This window comes from Drosophila miranda, chromosome 4 (assembly GCF_003369915.1).
Source record: "Drosophila miranda strain MSH22 chromosome 4, D.miranda_PacBio2.1, whole genome shotgun sequence".
Classification (NCBI taxonomy): domain Eukaryota; kingdom Metazoa; phylum Arthropoda; class Insecta; order Diptera; family Drosophilidae; genus Drosophila; species Drosophila miranda.
Window position 1 is genome coordinate 32,137,505 of NC_046677.1, and position 13,977 is coordinate 32,151,481.

Genomic DNA, 13,977 nt, shown 5'->3' on the forward strand with positions numbered 1-13,977 from the left:
GTCGCGTCGCATATTACGGAAATTGCATTGAAGCTTGCGATATCCATAAAGGCCTCGCATCCAACCCCATTTCCCTTTGAAATTTGGCTGCCTGACTTTTGAACTGTGCGCTGACACAATTTTCATATAAATTGCATTCGATTGGGCCTTGGACCCCTCCTGTCCTGTCTTCCACTCGATTGTTTAAGCATATCGACTGGCAATTAATTCTGTCACAACATTCGACCAGGAGGATCGAGTACATCCTGGAGCAGTGCGTCCCTCTTATGGCAGCCCCCTTGGTGCGAATTGATTTGATTTCTCGCTCTTTTTCGCTGCGTTATCGTTAGTGCTGCTATTGTTGCTGTTTCTGTTGATTTTTGGCCGCAATGAAAGCGCATTTTTAATGCAATTAAAACAAAAACAAAAACCAAACGATAGCAACGGAAAAAATTGCGCAAAAACGGGGAAAAATTGCAAATTGCATTTATAGTCGAAAATTGCATTTAATAATGCAACAGAAATAGATCCATAATTTAGTTAGTAGCAGCTGCATGGCGAGAGGGGCTAGGGGCTGGGGCAGAAGCAGGGGGGAGGGGACATGCAACTCCCAAGTTGATTACATTTTACACAAAAGTTTGAATAATGCATCCCGTTGTGGCGTCGTGGAGCGCAAATCAAAGTGCATTTAATGCGATAATATAAATATGGCATAAATGGGATAATGAAATATGCGACGCGACGACAAAAACCCAGATGGAGAAGCACGTGCCGCACTCCGTGGCATCGATGGTCCTCCGGTGTCCAGTGTCCAGTGTCCGGCGGAGAGAACAATGCAGCGGACAAAGGCCGGAAACGGAAACGTCGCATTGCCAGCACACAAAAGGCGCAAAGCAGCGCAACAAATGAGCTCCACTCTCCCGCTCTCTCCGCCAATCATCATCTCTCTGTGATGAATGATAGCTCACTGCCACCCAGCACCCAGCACCCACTACCCTCCGCCAACTTAATTTTCCCAATGATTCCACAGATACATATACATATATATATCTATCAACGCAAAAGGAGGATGGGGAAGTGGCATGGATGCAATGGTGGTAATTCAATTTGCCCCACGATGCAGATGCAGATACAATCGTAGAGGGGGGAGGTCGGAGTGGAGGGGCTGCCGCTGCTGCTGCTGCTGGCAACGAAAGTCACGTAAAAAGGCCTTTGAATGCAAATGAAATGCATCCAAAGTAGCATCCGAGTAATTGAATATGCAGCTCCACATCTGCATCTCTGTGCCCCACATAGTGGCGTCACCGTGTCATCAAGATCCACATTGGGAAAAGGCTAATAACTGGAGGGCAATCCTGAATGTTAGAGATCCGTTTTCCATCGTTCAATGCTTGCAAGTCCAGAAGGAGGTCTGCATAGATCTTGTCACGCTTCCAGTTCTGGATTCCTGCCACTGCGGATATCTGGGGAATGCAAGCCCGACTTTGAACGGGACTGCTCTTCCATCTATTCTCTTCGGGATGTTGAAACAACCGTGTCACGCTCCCATCGCTGCCATCGCTAGCTCCTCTCATCATCCGGTATCCAGGAGGATGCCGCCTCGAACGAGCGCTCCACACTATGGGTTTATTGCATGCAATTAAGTTCAATAAAGTGATGCAACCCATCCGCCGAACGAACGGAGGAGAGCATTTGTAAGCCTTCTCTGATGTTGTTGCTGCTGTTGTTTTTGTTGTTGTTGTTGCGTAATTAACGAAAGTGCGCTTGCGGCTGCGAGAGGTGGCACAGAGCAAGGATTCACAGGGAGACAGAGGAGCACCACGGGAGGCAGGAAGCAGCAGGAGTCGCCTCCCGGCTGCTGGCTCATTTACACGATCCGCAGATGCATAATGAGCGGCATATGCCGTCGCGGCCCAGGCGGTTTTTATCGCCACGCGGACACGGACACGGACACACATGCCGCACAGAGACACAACACAGATGCATATAATGGAGGTTGGAGCCGATGGACGCCTGGACGCCTGGACGATGAATGCCTAAATTTAATTAAAGTCAGGAGCAAGCGCGTCCTTCGTCCTTCGTGTGCCGTGTGTCCTGTGTCCCTTTCGTCCTAATTCGATTAACAATCAACGAAAACTCTGCAAACAAATAAACTTCAAGTGGTAGTGGAGGTGGGGCATCAAGTAATCGCATAATTAAATTGACACACAGATACTCCCACAAACACACACACACACACACACCGACAAGGGATACACAGGGATACAGCCGCAGTTGCGGGTTGGTTTGGCGCTATATGTATTCTCCCGAGGAGCAGCCGTTCAGGGCTCAAGCCGCAAGCAGCTGCCGTGAGCGTGGGCGTGGCATTGGCCAGAGGGGCCAGTGGTCGCCACAGCAGTGGGGCAACATCTTTCGACACTTTGTGGCTGCTGCTGTTGTTGCGGCCAACTAAAAAAGATTCCAAATTTGTTGCCAGTTTCGCGTGTAAAACTTCCATGTAAACATGCAAATTTACACGACACCCACACACATGCACACAGAGCCAGCAACAGGGATCCAGGGCCAGGGTCAACAGGTTATCTGGGAAATATGGCAATGTTAAAGGGGGATTCTTTCTTATAGGCTTTGAAATTCGACATTAGACCGATTCTCGGAAGATCTTTATCGTTTAGATTTTTCTCATGACCATTACGGGGAGTATTTTTTTCCGATTTCAAGTCCTCTTTTCCAGTTGAAGGCCTTACTTTGAGGCCCAGTCCCCTTTTTGGACCGCATTTGAACAGAAGTTCAGATTGAGGCCCAAAGGTACAGACGAGGCTTGATTATAAAGCGCCATTCATGCCATTGTTCGCCCATCGTCCCCACCGAAACGGCAGGCTAATTTGGTTTGCATTCGGAAAATGGGAAATGCTTTGGGCAACGCTCTCCCTCTTCCCCCTACCCTCGAATGGCTGAGTGAATGGCGTCTTTCATCCACCACTGGAACATGGAAACACAGCTCCACAGCTCCGTTCCCATTACCATTCCCATTCCCATTGCCGGCGCTGCATTCAGAGTCTGAGAATTGGATTAGAGTTAGGTCCATGGGTCCCGTAATAAGCATAACGTTAATTGAGTATGGTAATTCACTTAACTGTGGATCCCCGAGCCGCCCGCGGAGTGGGAAGGGTGCGGTGCGACGGGTTTCTCGGCCTTAATTTTGCTGCATTTTCAGGGGCCGCTGCCTGTTTATCGCCTGCTGTTAATCTTAAACGATTTTGTTTTTGGATCCCGTGATGGGGGAGCGGAGAGAGAAAGGCGAGAGCAGGATGGGGAGTGGTCTGTGTCCAGCGGGAAATCTGTGGAACAGATTCATCATGTTTGCCTACAACTCTGCGTCCAAGGAAGCAAGGGGGCCATGGGATGCCAAGGGGTGCGGCAGTAGACAAACACAAACGGGCGAAAAAGAACGCTGTGAAAGAGAGAGAGAGAGACGGTGCGCCTTCAGCTGCAGGACCAAGGATGGCGCTGGTTGGGACTCCTCCGCCAGCAGCAGGACATTTTTAATTAAATTGCATTTCCGCTTGGGAAATTTTTTATGAAGCTACAAAAAAGCAGCAGCGCAACGACTTGGATCCAGGACGGAGGAGCGGGAGCAGGAGTCGGAGCTGCAGAGAAAGCGCATTTTACTTTTGCCTGCTTTCGCGTTGTGTTGCTTTTGTACTTATTTTTATGCCGCTGCTTCATCATATCCGTGGGCACGCCTCCATCCCCCATCCACACCCATCCCTCATCGCCTAGGACACGCAATCACAGTAGTTTTGCGCCTGCGGTGGCCGCCGGACTGGGGCTCCAGAGTCGGATACGGATACGGAGATGGAGATGCGAGAAGGGGCATAGAAGCTGCTGCTGGCTCTCGCATGTAATTCAATTTTTTCTCGCTGCCTCCGCCTCATTCTGCCCCTCTGACTCCGCCCCCTCGTTGCCCAACGAACGGCAATCCAACAAAGAAGCATTTATTTTGCGCCCGGCTTTGTATGCGCTTTTCTTTGTTGCACACAAAACTCAATATCCCCGACTTGATGTCCTTTGTAATGCATCCGCTTTTGGCAACCAGCCCCTCCCCTGACTGACTGACTGACTGACTGACGGACTGACTGACGGACGGACTAGCGGATGGAATATCTGACGGACGGACGGAATACCGACTGACTGTAAATCTGCCTGGAGCAGCGCCAGTTGACATACCAACCGGAGCCGGAATCAGAGTCCAGGAGCAAAAGCAGGAGCAGAAAAAGGAGTAGGTGCGGGAGCAGGAGGAGAATCAGGAGAGTAGCAGTAGGAACTGCCTTTAACATCAAACTTAATGACTTTGGCCAAAAGCTAAATTGCACAAAGTGTTCCACTATCCGCGCTCCTCGGCTCCACTCCGCCATTCCTCGTATCCCGGGTGCTGCAATCAACGAGGAAGCGGCTTTTAGGGCCATTAGCTACTAGTTTCGGCACATGTTACGGCTCCCCGGGTCCCGGGTAACGGGTCCATGTGTGTCCGTGTTTTTCTGTGTTTTTCTGTGTTTTTTTTACATCCACAGATGGGAGTACGCGACGGGCGAGACGGGCTGGGCGGGGCGGGGCAACAATTTGACCCACATTAAAATCAAATTACAAGGCAAAAATGTTGCAGGAATTTCAATTACAATAGTTCTGATGCACATTTGGCAACGGATCGTGGATTACGGAATCCCATTCGGCGGAGGGCACAAACCGTATTGTTTATGGACCGAAACATTCGCCGCTAATTCGGAATTCTTCCCAGCGAACCCAATATTCTTATTTTCCTTTATGCCTAATTTCAATTGCAAGGTGTATTAAAATAAGCTGAGGCGTTCCTCCTCTCTTGACTTTGTGATTTTATTTCCCATACACACATGTATCTCGCACACTCTCTGACCAAACTCTCCAGCAAAAAAAAAAAAACCAAATATATATAAATTAATATAACTATTACGTACCCAATTATCATCACCTTATTTAAATATTCCTTGTGCACTTGCGAAAAGGCAGAATTCGGCTTACTCTCTTCCACTCTCACGCTCTCTTTCCCTTACGTCGCAGGCTTCTCTTAACTTTTTTCCCGCTCGCTCGTACGAGCATAGTATTTTTTTCCAAGATTTGTTTACGCGCGTTTACTATGTTGTTGTTATTCCAATATTCCATATCACTGCACCAGCACCACACTCTTCTGAACCACCAAAATCAAAACAAAACACAATATGCAATCCTCAACAGAACGCGCTTGGGCACATTTGCACTTGCAACAACACAGAATAAGGCTTTCTCTCTTCCACTCTCACGCTCTCTTTCCCTTGCATCGCAGGCTTCTCTTAACTTTTTTCCCGCTTAATTCGCACAAGTATATTTTTTTCCATGATTTGTTTACGCGCGTTTACTATTTTGCTGTTATTCCAATATTTCATATCATTGCACCAGCACCGCACTCTTCGGAACCACCAAAAACAAAACAAAAAGCTATGAATACATATAAATAATTATATGTGTATGCAATCCTCAACAGAACGCGCTTGGGCACTTTTGCACTTGCAAAAACGCAGAAATCGGCTTTCTCTCTTTCACTCTCACACTCTCTTTCGCTAATATCGCAGGCTTAATCGCTCAACTTTTTTCCGATCAACGCGTACGAGTATAGCATTGTTAAATATTTTAGTTTCCACCAATTAGATTTTTTCAAGTACTTGTTCGCGCGTGTTTACACCTTTGATGTTATTGCCAATATTCAATATCGCTGCACCCGCACTATCGATATACGGCCTTTCGGCCTTTCGTATCGATGTATCTGTATAAGGTATCGGCATTACCGATCTCGTCAGCTGAGCATTTCTATCAAATGAACGCAAAAAGAAAAGTGAACAAAAGTGGAATAAAACGCGTAAAATTATATAGTTTGTTGTCAGTTCATGTGTCCGGTTGTAGTGTCTAATATTCATGGCAGTTTCGAACGAGACGATACAAGTAAATACCTGCAAACAACTCGCAAAAAATACGCGCGCGAAAAATTTTTTTTTGGTAAATGAAAAGGATTGCCTGTTGGTTAAAATAAAGTGAAAGTAAAAGGAAAAGTGTTAAGTGATTGTGATTGATGTGAATGGAAATGCTATGCCCAATCAAGGCCTCAATCAAGAAGCCGGCCGCAAAGTCGCCGCCGACAAATGACCGACGGCACCTGCTGGCGGCACCTCCCACGCACCCACGCACCAACGCACACCTCGTGGCAGACAAGCAAAGAAGGTGAGTGGAAAGAAAAAAACACAGAAACATAAACAGAAAAGAGATAAACAGACAGCTTCTTATAAATAAGAGCGGAGAGGGGGAGGGAGAGAGAGAGGGCACATCAACAAGTAGCAGCTAATCTGACAGCAAAACAAATAACTGTGATTTTTATATGAAGAGAGAATGGAAAGGGAAAGGGAAGGGGGAGGGATAGAGTGCTAGCGAATGCGAGCGAAAGGGAGAGACTAATGATGATGGGAAATAAAATGAAACAAAATAACGGGGGAATCGGGTTAGTAAGTCAGGCCATCGCCGCCCCCCCCTGATCCGGGATCAGGACAAGTCAGGTCATGTCGAGTCGTGTCGAGTGGAAGTCGGGCTGGAAGAATGGAAGGATGGATGGATGGCTGGAAGAATGGGCGGTCGCAAGGGGGCGGGTGACGACACGCTCTAATCAAAATGTGTTTATTAATTAAACAAAATAACGAAATCAGCAATGGGGCGAGCGGAAAGGGGACAAAGAAAAGAGAGCGGGAAAGAGAGAAACGCCAATTAAGTTTTTCGGCCTGTTAGCAATGCTTACTCTTCGGTGAGCTCCTCAGTGCCACACAGTGCAGGACATGCAACAAGGCCGCCGCCCAGCCCACCGCGTTGCTGCAGCAGTAATTTGTGTGTACACAAAACCCGTCGAGTGGCAAAACGCAACAACACATGCGAGCGCGTGAGGCAAGGAGTGGCCGAGGAGAGGAGGCGACCCCTCAGAAACGCCCGTGCAGGTCGCCGATTTCTAATTTATTCACTTGCCCCGACACCGGACCCCGCCACCGGACTGGCTCCTCGTTCTTGTTATGTTGCAGCCTGTCGCCGCTGCTACCCCTCGCCCCTCGAGGCCAGCAACAATTAGAAATTCTCGCATGTTGCATGCAAAACATCAAGGGATGGTGTGAGGAGGGGTGCAGGGGGGGTTGCTGCACGAGGAGGCGCTCGAGCGCAAGCTGACAGAAAAATTAAAACGGCAACAAATTTGTTGCATACTCCGCGGCAACGCGCTTCAAGTGGCACAGGTCCCGTCCGTCCGTTCGTCCGTCTGTCCGTCCGTCAACTGTGCCTGGCGACTCTCGACTCTCGAGACTCCCGCGACTCGACTCTTGCGACTCTCGAGGCTCATGACTGCGGCAAATTAACACAATATCTTAGAGCCTGCTGCTCCGAGGGGGGTTTGAGTGTGTGGCAGGCAGAGTGGGGCACACATGTGGGGCAGGGACTGGATTTTAATAAATTGTCGCTGTAAATTGGCCTCAAGCCTGGAGCCCTATGGCGGGGGTCTGGGGCAGAACCGAAATCAGCTTAAATTGCATTGTTTATCGCATTTGTGGAGCATTTTTCAGCTTACAGGCGGATAAGCGCCCCTCCTTCGATAATAACTTTATAGCGAGGGTGTATCGGGGGACTATGGTCGAAAGGAATCTTCAGGCATCCATCCCCCTAACGAGGAGGGGAGAATTGGTCCGGTCTTGGGTGAATTTTGAAACGAACCAAATGCTTAGTCGAGATATTTACAGATAGATCGTCTATATCCTTATATCTATACATATGTACATATTTACCTACTATATATAACTATATCTTTAAGGAATGGTTTGAAAAAACTTGGATGGAAAAATATTTGTAATACTAATCTTTCGTCAATATTTTGGGTCAAACTGATCCGATGCTGCTCGGAAATACAGTTTTCGACTGGATGTACATGTATGCATTTTGTTTTTCATTTAACGAAGCGTTTCGATCCTTTTGCGAATAAGAGGCTAATAATATTGCATTGGGAATATTTCATCTACATCTTCCCGTTGAGGGGTTAGAGTATCTATACAGTCCCATTGGTGCCGCTACGAGGGTCGTATGCTCAGTTTCTGACCATTATTTCGATGATATTTCCATTACACATTCTGACATTGAATCGTGGCATCGGTGACTGCAACAGAATTTCTGACTTGCGGGTGCCGTAATTTTTACCGCACACAATGGCGTGGATTGGGAGGGGGAGGCAAACATTTCAGTGGCGCCGGTCCATCCCTCCACCGGCTCACCGTTCGCACCGTTCTCACCGGCACGGAACTCTTCTACTATTTGCATATAACAAATAAACACACACGCACGCATACACAACACATGTGTGTGTGTGTGTGCGCCTCTCTCCCACTCACCCCCCTGTTCACCCACACCAGTCCGCAAATAAACTGATAAACTGATTGCAACCGCATCGTGGTGTGACATGAAGAGAGGGATGGGTGAGGGGGGGTGCGGGATGCAGGGCAACGCGCATTCAACCGAAACCGAAACAGTAGCGAAATTTATAACCAAAAAGGGAATTACAAAATCGCGTATAAATTTATGTACGACGAAAGAGTGCAGGGGAGGGGGGGGGGGGGACTCCGACTCCGCTTTCCGACCGCTATCCTTTAACCCCTCTGTAACCCTGTGCATGCACCCGCCGGAACAGAGCAACAAAAGCAATAACGCAACGCTGATAAAACAGATTTCGATATCAGCGACAAGCGACAAGGAGAAGGCGGTGAGGGTGGGTTGAAAGAAGGGGAAGGGAAGGGTATCGCGACAGTGATGCGATTCGATGCGATGTGAATGCAGGATTGTGGATGCGGATGCGGGGGGAAGGGAATGGGGATGGGGATGGGGATGTTGAATGGAGTGCCAATATGATGCGGGGGTCTTTTTGCATAAAGTAGTACTCGTATTGAGTGTGTGTGTGTGTGTGTGTGTGGGGTGTGGGTGGGGCTAGATCATTTCTTCGATTACAGCAGAATATTGTTTGAAAATTTTCGATCGCTATTGAGTAAGAAATATAAATGGTTCGATGGTTGGGAGATACAATTATTATAACACAAGGAATATCAACAGATTATATTTTTCGGTTTTCGTATACAAAATTCAATCGTATGCAATCGATCGGGTAGATCCGCTGCTCTGCTCGGTTCGACCCTCCGTCCCCTCCCCCCCTACGGTGCTGCAGCTCTACGAAAAACTCTAGCCGCCCATAATTTACTCGCTTTTCGGAAAATTCGCCCTTTGGGATACACCAGATACAAAGATACTCACCCCGCGACGCGCACTCCTCCTGGCTGCCACATGCCACATGGATACCCATATAAAAATATCAATTTCACCGAAAATGCAAATTCTGAGAGACAGAGAGAGAGCGGATAGAAATGCTGGTAGAGAGATGGGTTGGGGAGGGGAGTGGAGGGGGAGTCCTGTTTATGGCTGCTGCCTCGACGCGTACCCAGCAGATTGTTTCCGCTGCTGTAGATTTTTTGGCATTCAGACACATACTAGAGAAGGAGAAAGAGAGAGAGAGAGAGAGAGAGAGAGAGATAGAGGGGGAAAGAGAAAGAGGCAGCTCCAATGACTCGGAAGTAAGTACGAGAATGTCTATGCATCGCATCTCTTCCTCCCACACACTACCACTCCCACTCCCACTCTCTCTCTCTCTCTTTCTCTCTTAGTGAGTTTCACAGCTCAGTTCCTTCTGTGGCGCCTCCAACGGCCGAAGTGTTAATTTACGAAATTGCAGGAGAATTCATTGAGTTAAGAAGTTCTTGGTCGCTGGGTCTCTGGGTCTCTGGGTATCGTCTCCTACTGCCTCCTATCGCTTATTTATGCATGTAAATGTGCGTGTGTGTGTGTGTGTGTGTGGGAGGGTGAATCCCCCTGTCTCGCACCACCCGCGTGCACACAACACGTTTATTTCCACCTCTAAATATTCTTTAGCCCAAAATGCCTTTGAGCCTTTCCTCTCCACTAGTTTTATTTAGTGCAAAACTCTCTTTCTCTCACTCTCTTTGTCCCTTTCCCACACACCCTACTGACCCTGCCCTGCCACCCACCCACTCCTCCCGCCCTGCCCCACGCCCACTGCATGTTTATAGTGTCTGCCGCTGCCGCTGCCGCTGCCGTTGCCGCTGCTGCTGCTGCTGCTGCTGCTATCAGAGCGCTTCGATCTTGGTAAATGGAAATTTACACGTTAACACTTTTGGCCGCTTGTAAGTGATTTGGTTTTAATTCGCTTGATGGCGTCTGTTGGCTTTCTGTCTGCCCCTCCGCCTCTTCGTCCCTCTGCCCCACTCTGGCTCTGGGTCTGGTTATTCCGAAACATTTGTGGCAGCAACATGGTACGGCCCTCGTCCTCCGGGACTCTGGGACCCCTCTGGGGGCATGTGTGTTCCGTACCGTACCAAACCGTGTTGCAAATGCTCGTAGGCGTGCCACACACCGACGAGTCTTTAGTCTATGTTAATTTTTGCTTCTATTCTCATGTTCTCTTTCTCTTTGCCTCTCCCCACTCTCCTCTCCTCGCCCTCCCTCTGCATTCTCTCTCTTTTGCTGTTGTTTATGATGCAAAAGAATGGTAGATAAAAATTCCAGATTGAGGCATCTGCTTAGAAGTGTAGTCCACTTGCAACTGCAACTCTGCTTCCTCCGGCTGCAACCTAATCCTTTCGGCTGCCTCGAAGCGCCGTCGAAAAAAGGAACCCAACCGAAACATGGCCCACATTTGAAATTCACATTTGAGGCTCCTACGTACCGTAATGCCTGTGGATGCCACATGAAGGAGCTGCACTAATTTGCATATGCCTGGATAGGCCGGGGGGGACAGAGACGGAGACGTAGACGGAGACTCCTTCTGCGGCCACGCCCCCTGCTATCCACAGTTGCGGTTATCCTGGCAGGCCATCAAAGGAGCTCTATGTACGGCCACCCCTAGAGTCATTTTCGCGCGCCCAACTCCCGCTGCTGCCCCTCCCACTGCCACCCCCACTCCCACTCCCACCGCCACTCGAATGTCCTGTCGAATCCCTGCTCCAATTCCAATCGCAGTCGCTTATCTGACGGACGGAACGGGTCCTTCTACGGGTATTTGCTGTGCCCCGTGGGCCTTCGTTTGTTTGTTTGTTTTCACAGCATAAGGCGACAATCATGCGAATTTCATTGCCCCAAAGGGCATGCCACTGCCACACTGTCACACTGCCACACAGCCACACAGCCACAGCCATCGACGGACCATCGAAGAGACATTTCAACGTTTAACTAAATCAAATCGATATCGAATTTAGTTGTCAACGCGGCACAGCACAGCACAGCACAGAAGCAGCAGCAGAAGTTTTTGCTTCCTTTTCAGTATGTTGGAAATTGGAAGCGAGAAAGGGGAGCAAAGGGGGGTGGTGGAGGTGGAGGTGTAGATGGAGATGGAGTGGAGGGGCTTTGGGTTTCAATTTGGCCTGAACTCGTGGCCTAAACCTCAAAGTTGGCAATGAAATGTGAAGCAGAGAAGCAGAGCGACCCAAAGACAGAACAACAGAGCGACAGAGCGACAGAGAAAAGACACTGTAACCGAAACCAAAGGCAAGGCTTTGCGAAGGCAAAGGCAAAGCCAAAGGCAAGGGCAGAGGGAAAAGGAAAACTTCTCCGTGTGGCAGCAGAGTCTCCTCTCCGTTTGGCAAAGCTTCAACTTTCGACGATTCCTGGGGGTTGCGTGTCCTTTCCGTGTGTCCCGTCCCGTCTGTCTCCGAGGCTGTCTGGTGCGTGTGACCGCATGACAAAAAGCCACAGGTTATGAGTTTTTCATTACATTCGTGGCATGCACCCTTCCATGCCCCATCCCCATCCCCATCCCCATTCCCAGTCCATCCCTTATTCCGCATTACTTTTATGCGACTTTTGTTTCAGTTTTCGGGGTTCTATTCCCTTGGCAGGCCACCAATTCGTAATTGCACGAATTAGTCGTGCAGTTTATGGAAAGTGTCCGATTTGATGAACTTTATGCTGCGAATGGGGACAAGATACGATTGTTTTCCTGCTGCGAATGGGGGCAACCTATGGCGAGAATTCATTTCGAGTCCCCAAGAAAACCTCAGGCTTCGAATGCTTAATGCTGTTCAGAGAATATCTCTTATGTCCAGTATGTGTATATTCTGAACGACCCATATACTACACAAATTAATAAACAATTTGTATTTATTTTTGAATGCCGATGCCCACAGCTTCAACGGAACGACTATTGGCATACCTGAGGCATGCGACGGGCAGAAGATACGACTTACGAATGGGTGCCGCCTCCTCCCGTGGCAGCGCCTGCTATCCTTGGCCCCCCCCCCCCCCCCCTGGAACAGTCATAATTCTGTTTAGATTTCGGGGACAGTTTCGATCTGTGGGGTGGGGTGGGGTGGGGCTAGGTGCTCTGCACTCCAAAATCCTAGGCCACAACTCATTTTCCATGCTATTGCCTCTGTTTGGATGCGCAATTAAAAGCGCTGCCGGAATTACCGTTAATGGCCGCAGTTGCAGTTGCAGCAGCGCCAGCGGAGGCATCCATGATTGTTTTTTCGTGCCGGGGACGCCCCGTTGCCCCGTCGCCCCGTTGCCCCGTTGCAGTCTCCGTTCGTTGTTTATCCATTGTTGTTGTTGTTGTTGTTTCTATTGTTGCTGCGCTCCCTAGGACCCAAATGCCGATTTCTGGCGATTCGAGCGATTTCGTTGATTACATTGTGGATCTGCAGCAGCCTCCTGCCTCCTGCCTCCTGCCCCTGCAGCAGGATGGGGCATGCATTTGTGGGGTGGGGAGCATGCAGCCTCGTGTGTGTGTGTGCGTGCCTAATGAACAAAATTCGACGGGGAGGCTGCTGCAACAGCGGCAACAGCGGCTGCCATGTGCATGACCAGAAAATTGAACTTCGGCCAAAAACTGAAGAACGACAAATGACCGACGGGGGGCAAGAGAGGACTGTGGGGGGAGTGGGGGGGAACAAGGGGCCGCTGACCATTCACTGTGTGCGCGCAGTGTCCTGCGTCCTGGGCCTGTATCCTGGCGGCTGTGTCCGGTGGATGAAGGGGGTCCTTCCCTGCGTCTTGCGTCCTGTGTCCTGTGCGTGGCTTTGCGGCCCTGTCACTTCTAATGACCAAAAACGGCCCTGCAACTCGGGCAAAGAGCAGGAGAAGATGCAAGGAAACGGATGGAGCGGCAAACGCCGTTAATTTTGTTTAGTTTTCTTTTTGGGTTTTTTTCGCCTTTTTTTACTGCTTTTCATGCAACACGCATTCGTTTGTCGGATGCAACCGCAGCAGTGGGGCGCCTCCACGCGAGGCCCCAGTGGAATTTCAATATATCAAATAGAGAATGGTGAATGGTGAATGGTGCTCCGGCTGCATGCTCCACGGCTCCTGCCTGGCTCTTGGCAATTCATTTTTTATATAATTCGAATGTTTGTGAATGCAAATGCCGCACTCCACTCGATGGCTGCCCCAATCGATGCATTCTGGCTGTCAGGAGGAGATGCTGCCTGTGGCATGGCCAACAACTAATAACACTTTGAGTGTGCGGCTGCTGGTCCCCTGGCTGGCTGTCTGGCTGTCTGCTGGCTGGCATATTTGGAAAAATTGTAAGCACCTTCGGATAACTAATGATGTGGGGCATGCGGCAGCTCAGCTGGAAGGGGGGAGGGACGGATGGGAGCTGTGGATGGGACCTGCAGTTGCAGATGGAAATGATGTGGAATATAGCGATGAATGGAATGTTCGAAGGGAGAAAAGTTGAAGAAAGTTTCGGAGCCTTGGACAGCCATTGATACGCTACTCAAAATCCAGAGACAGCTCGTTAAATGTCCTTTCCGCAGGACCAGAGATGGAGAGAGAGAGAGATAGAGAGCAGAGAAAGCCGCG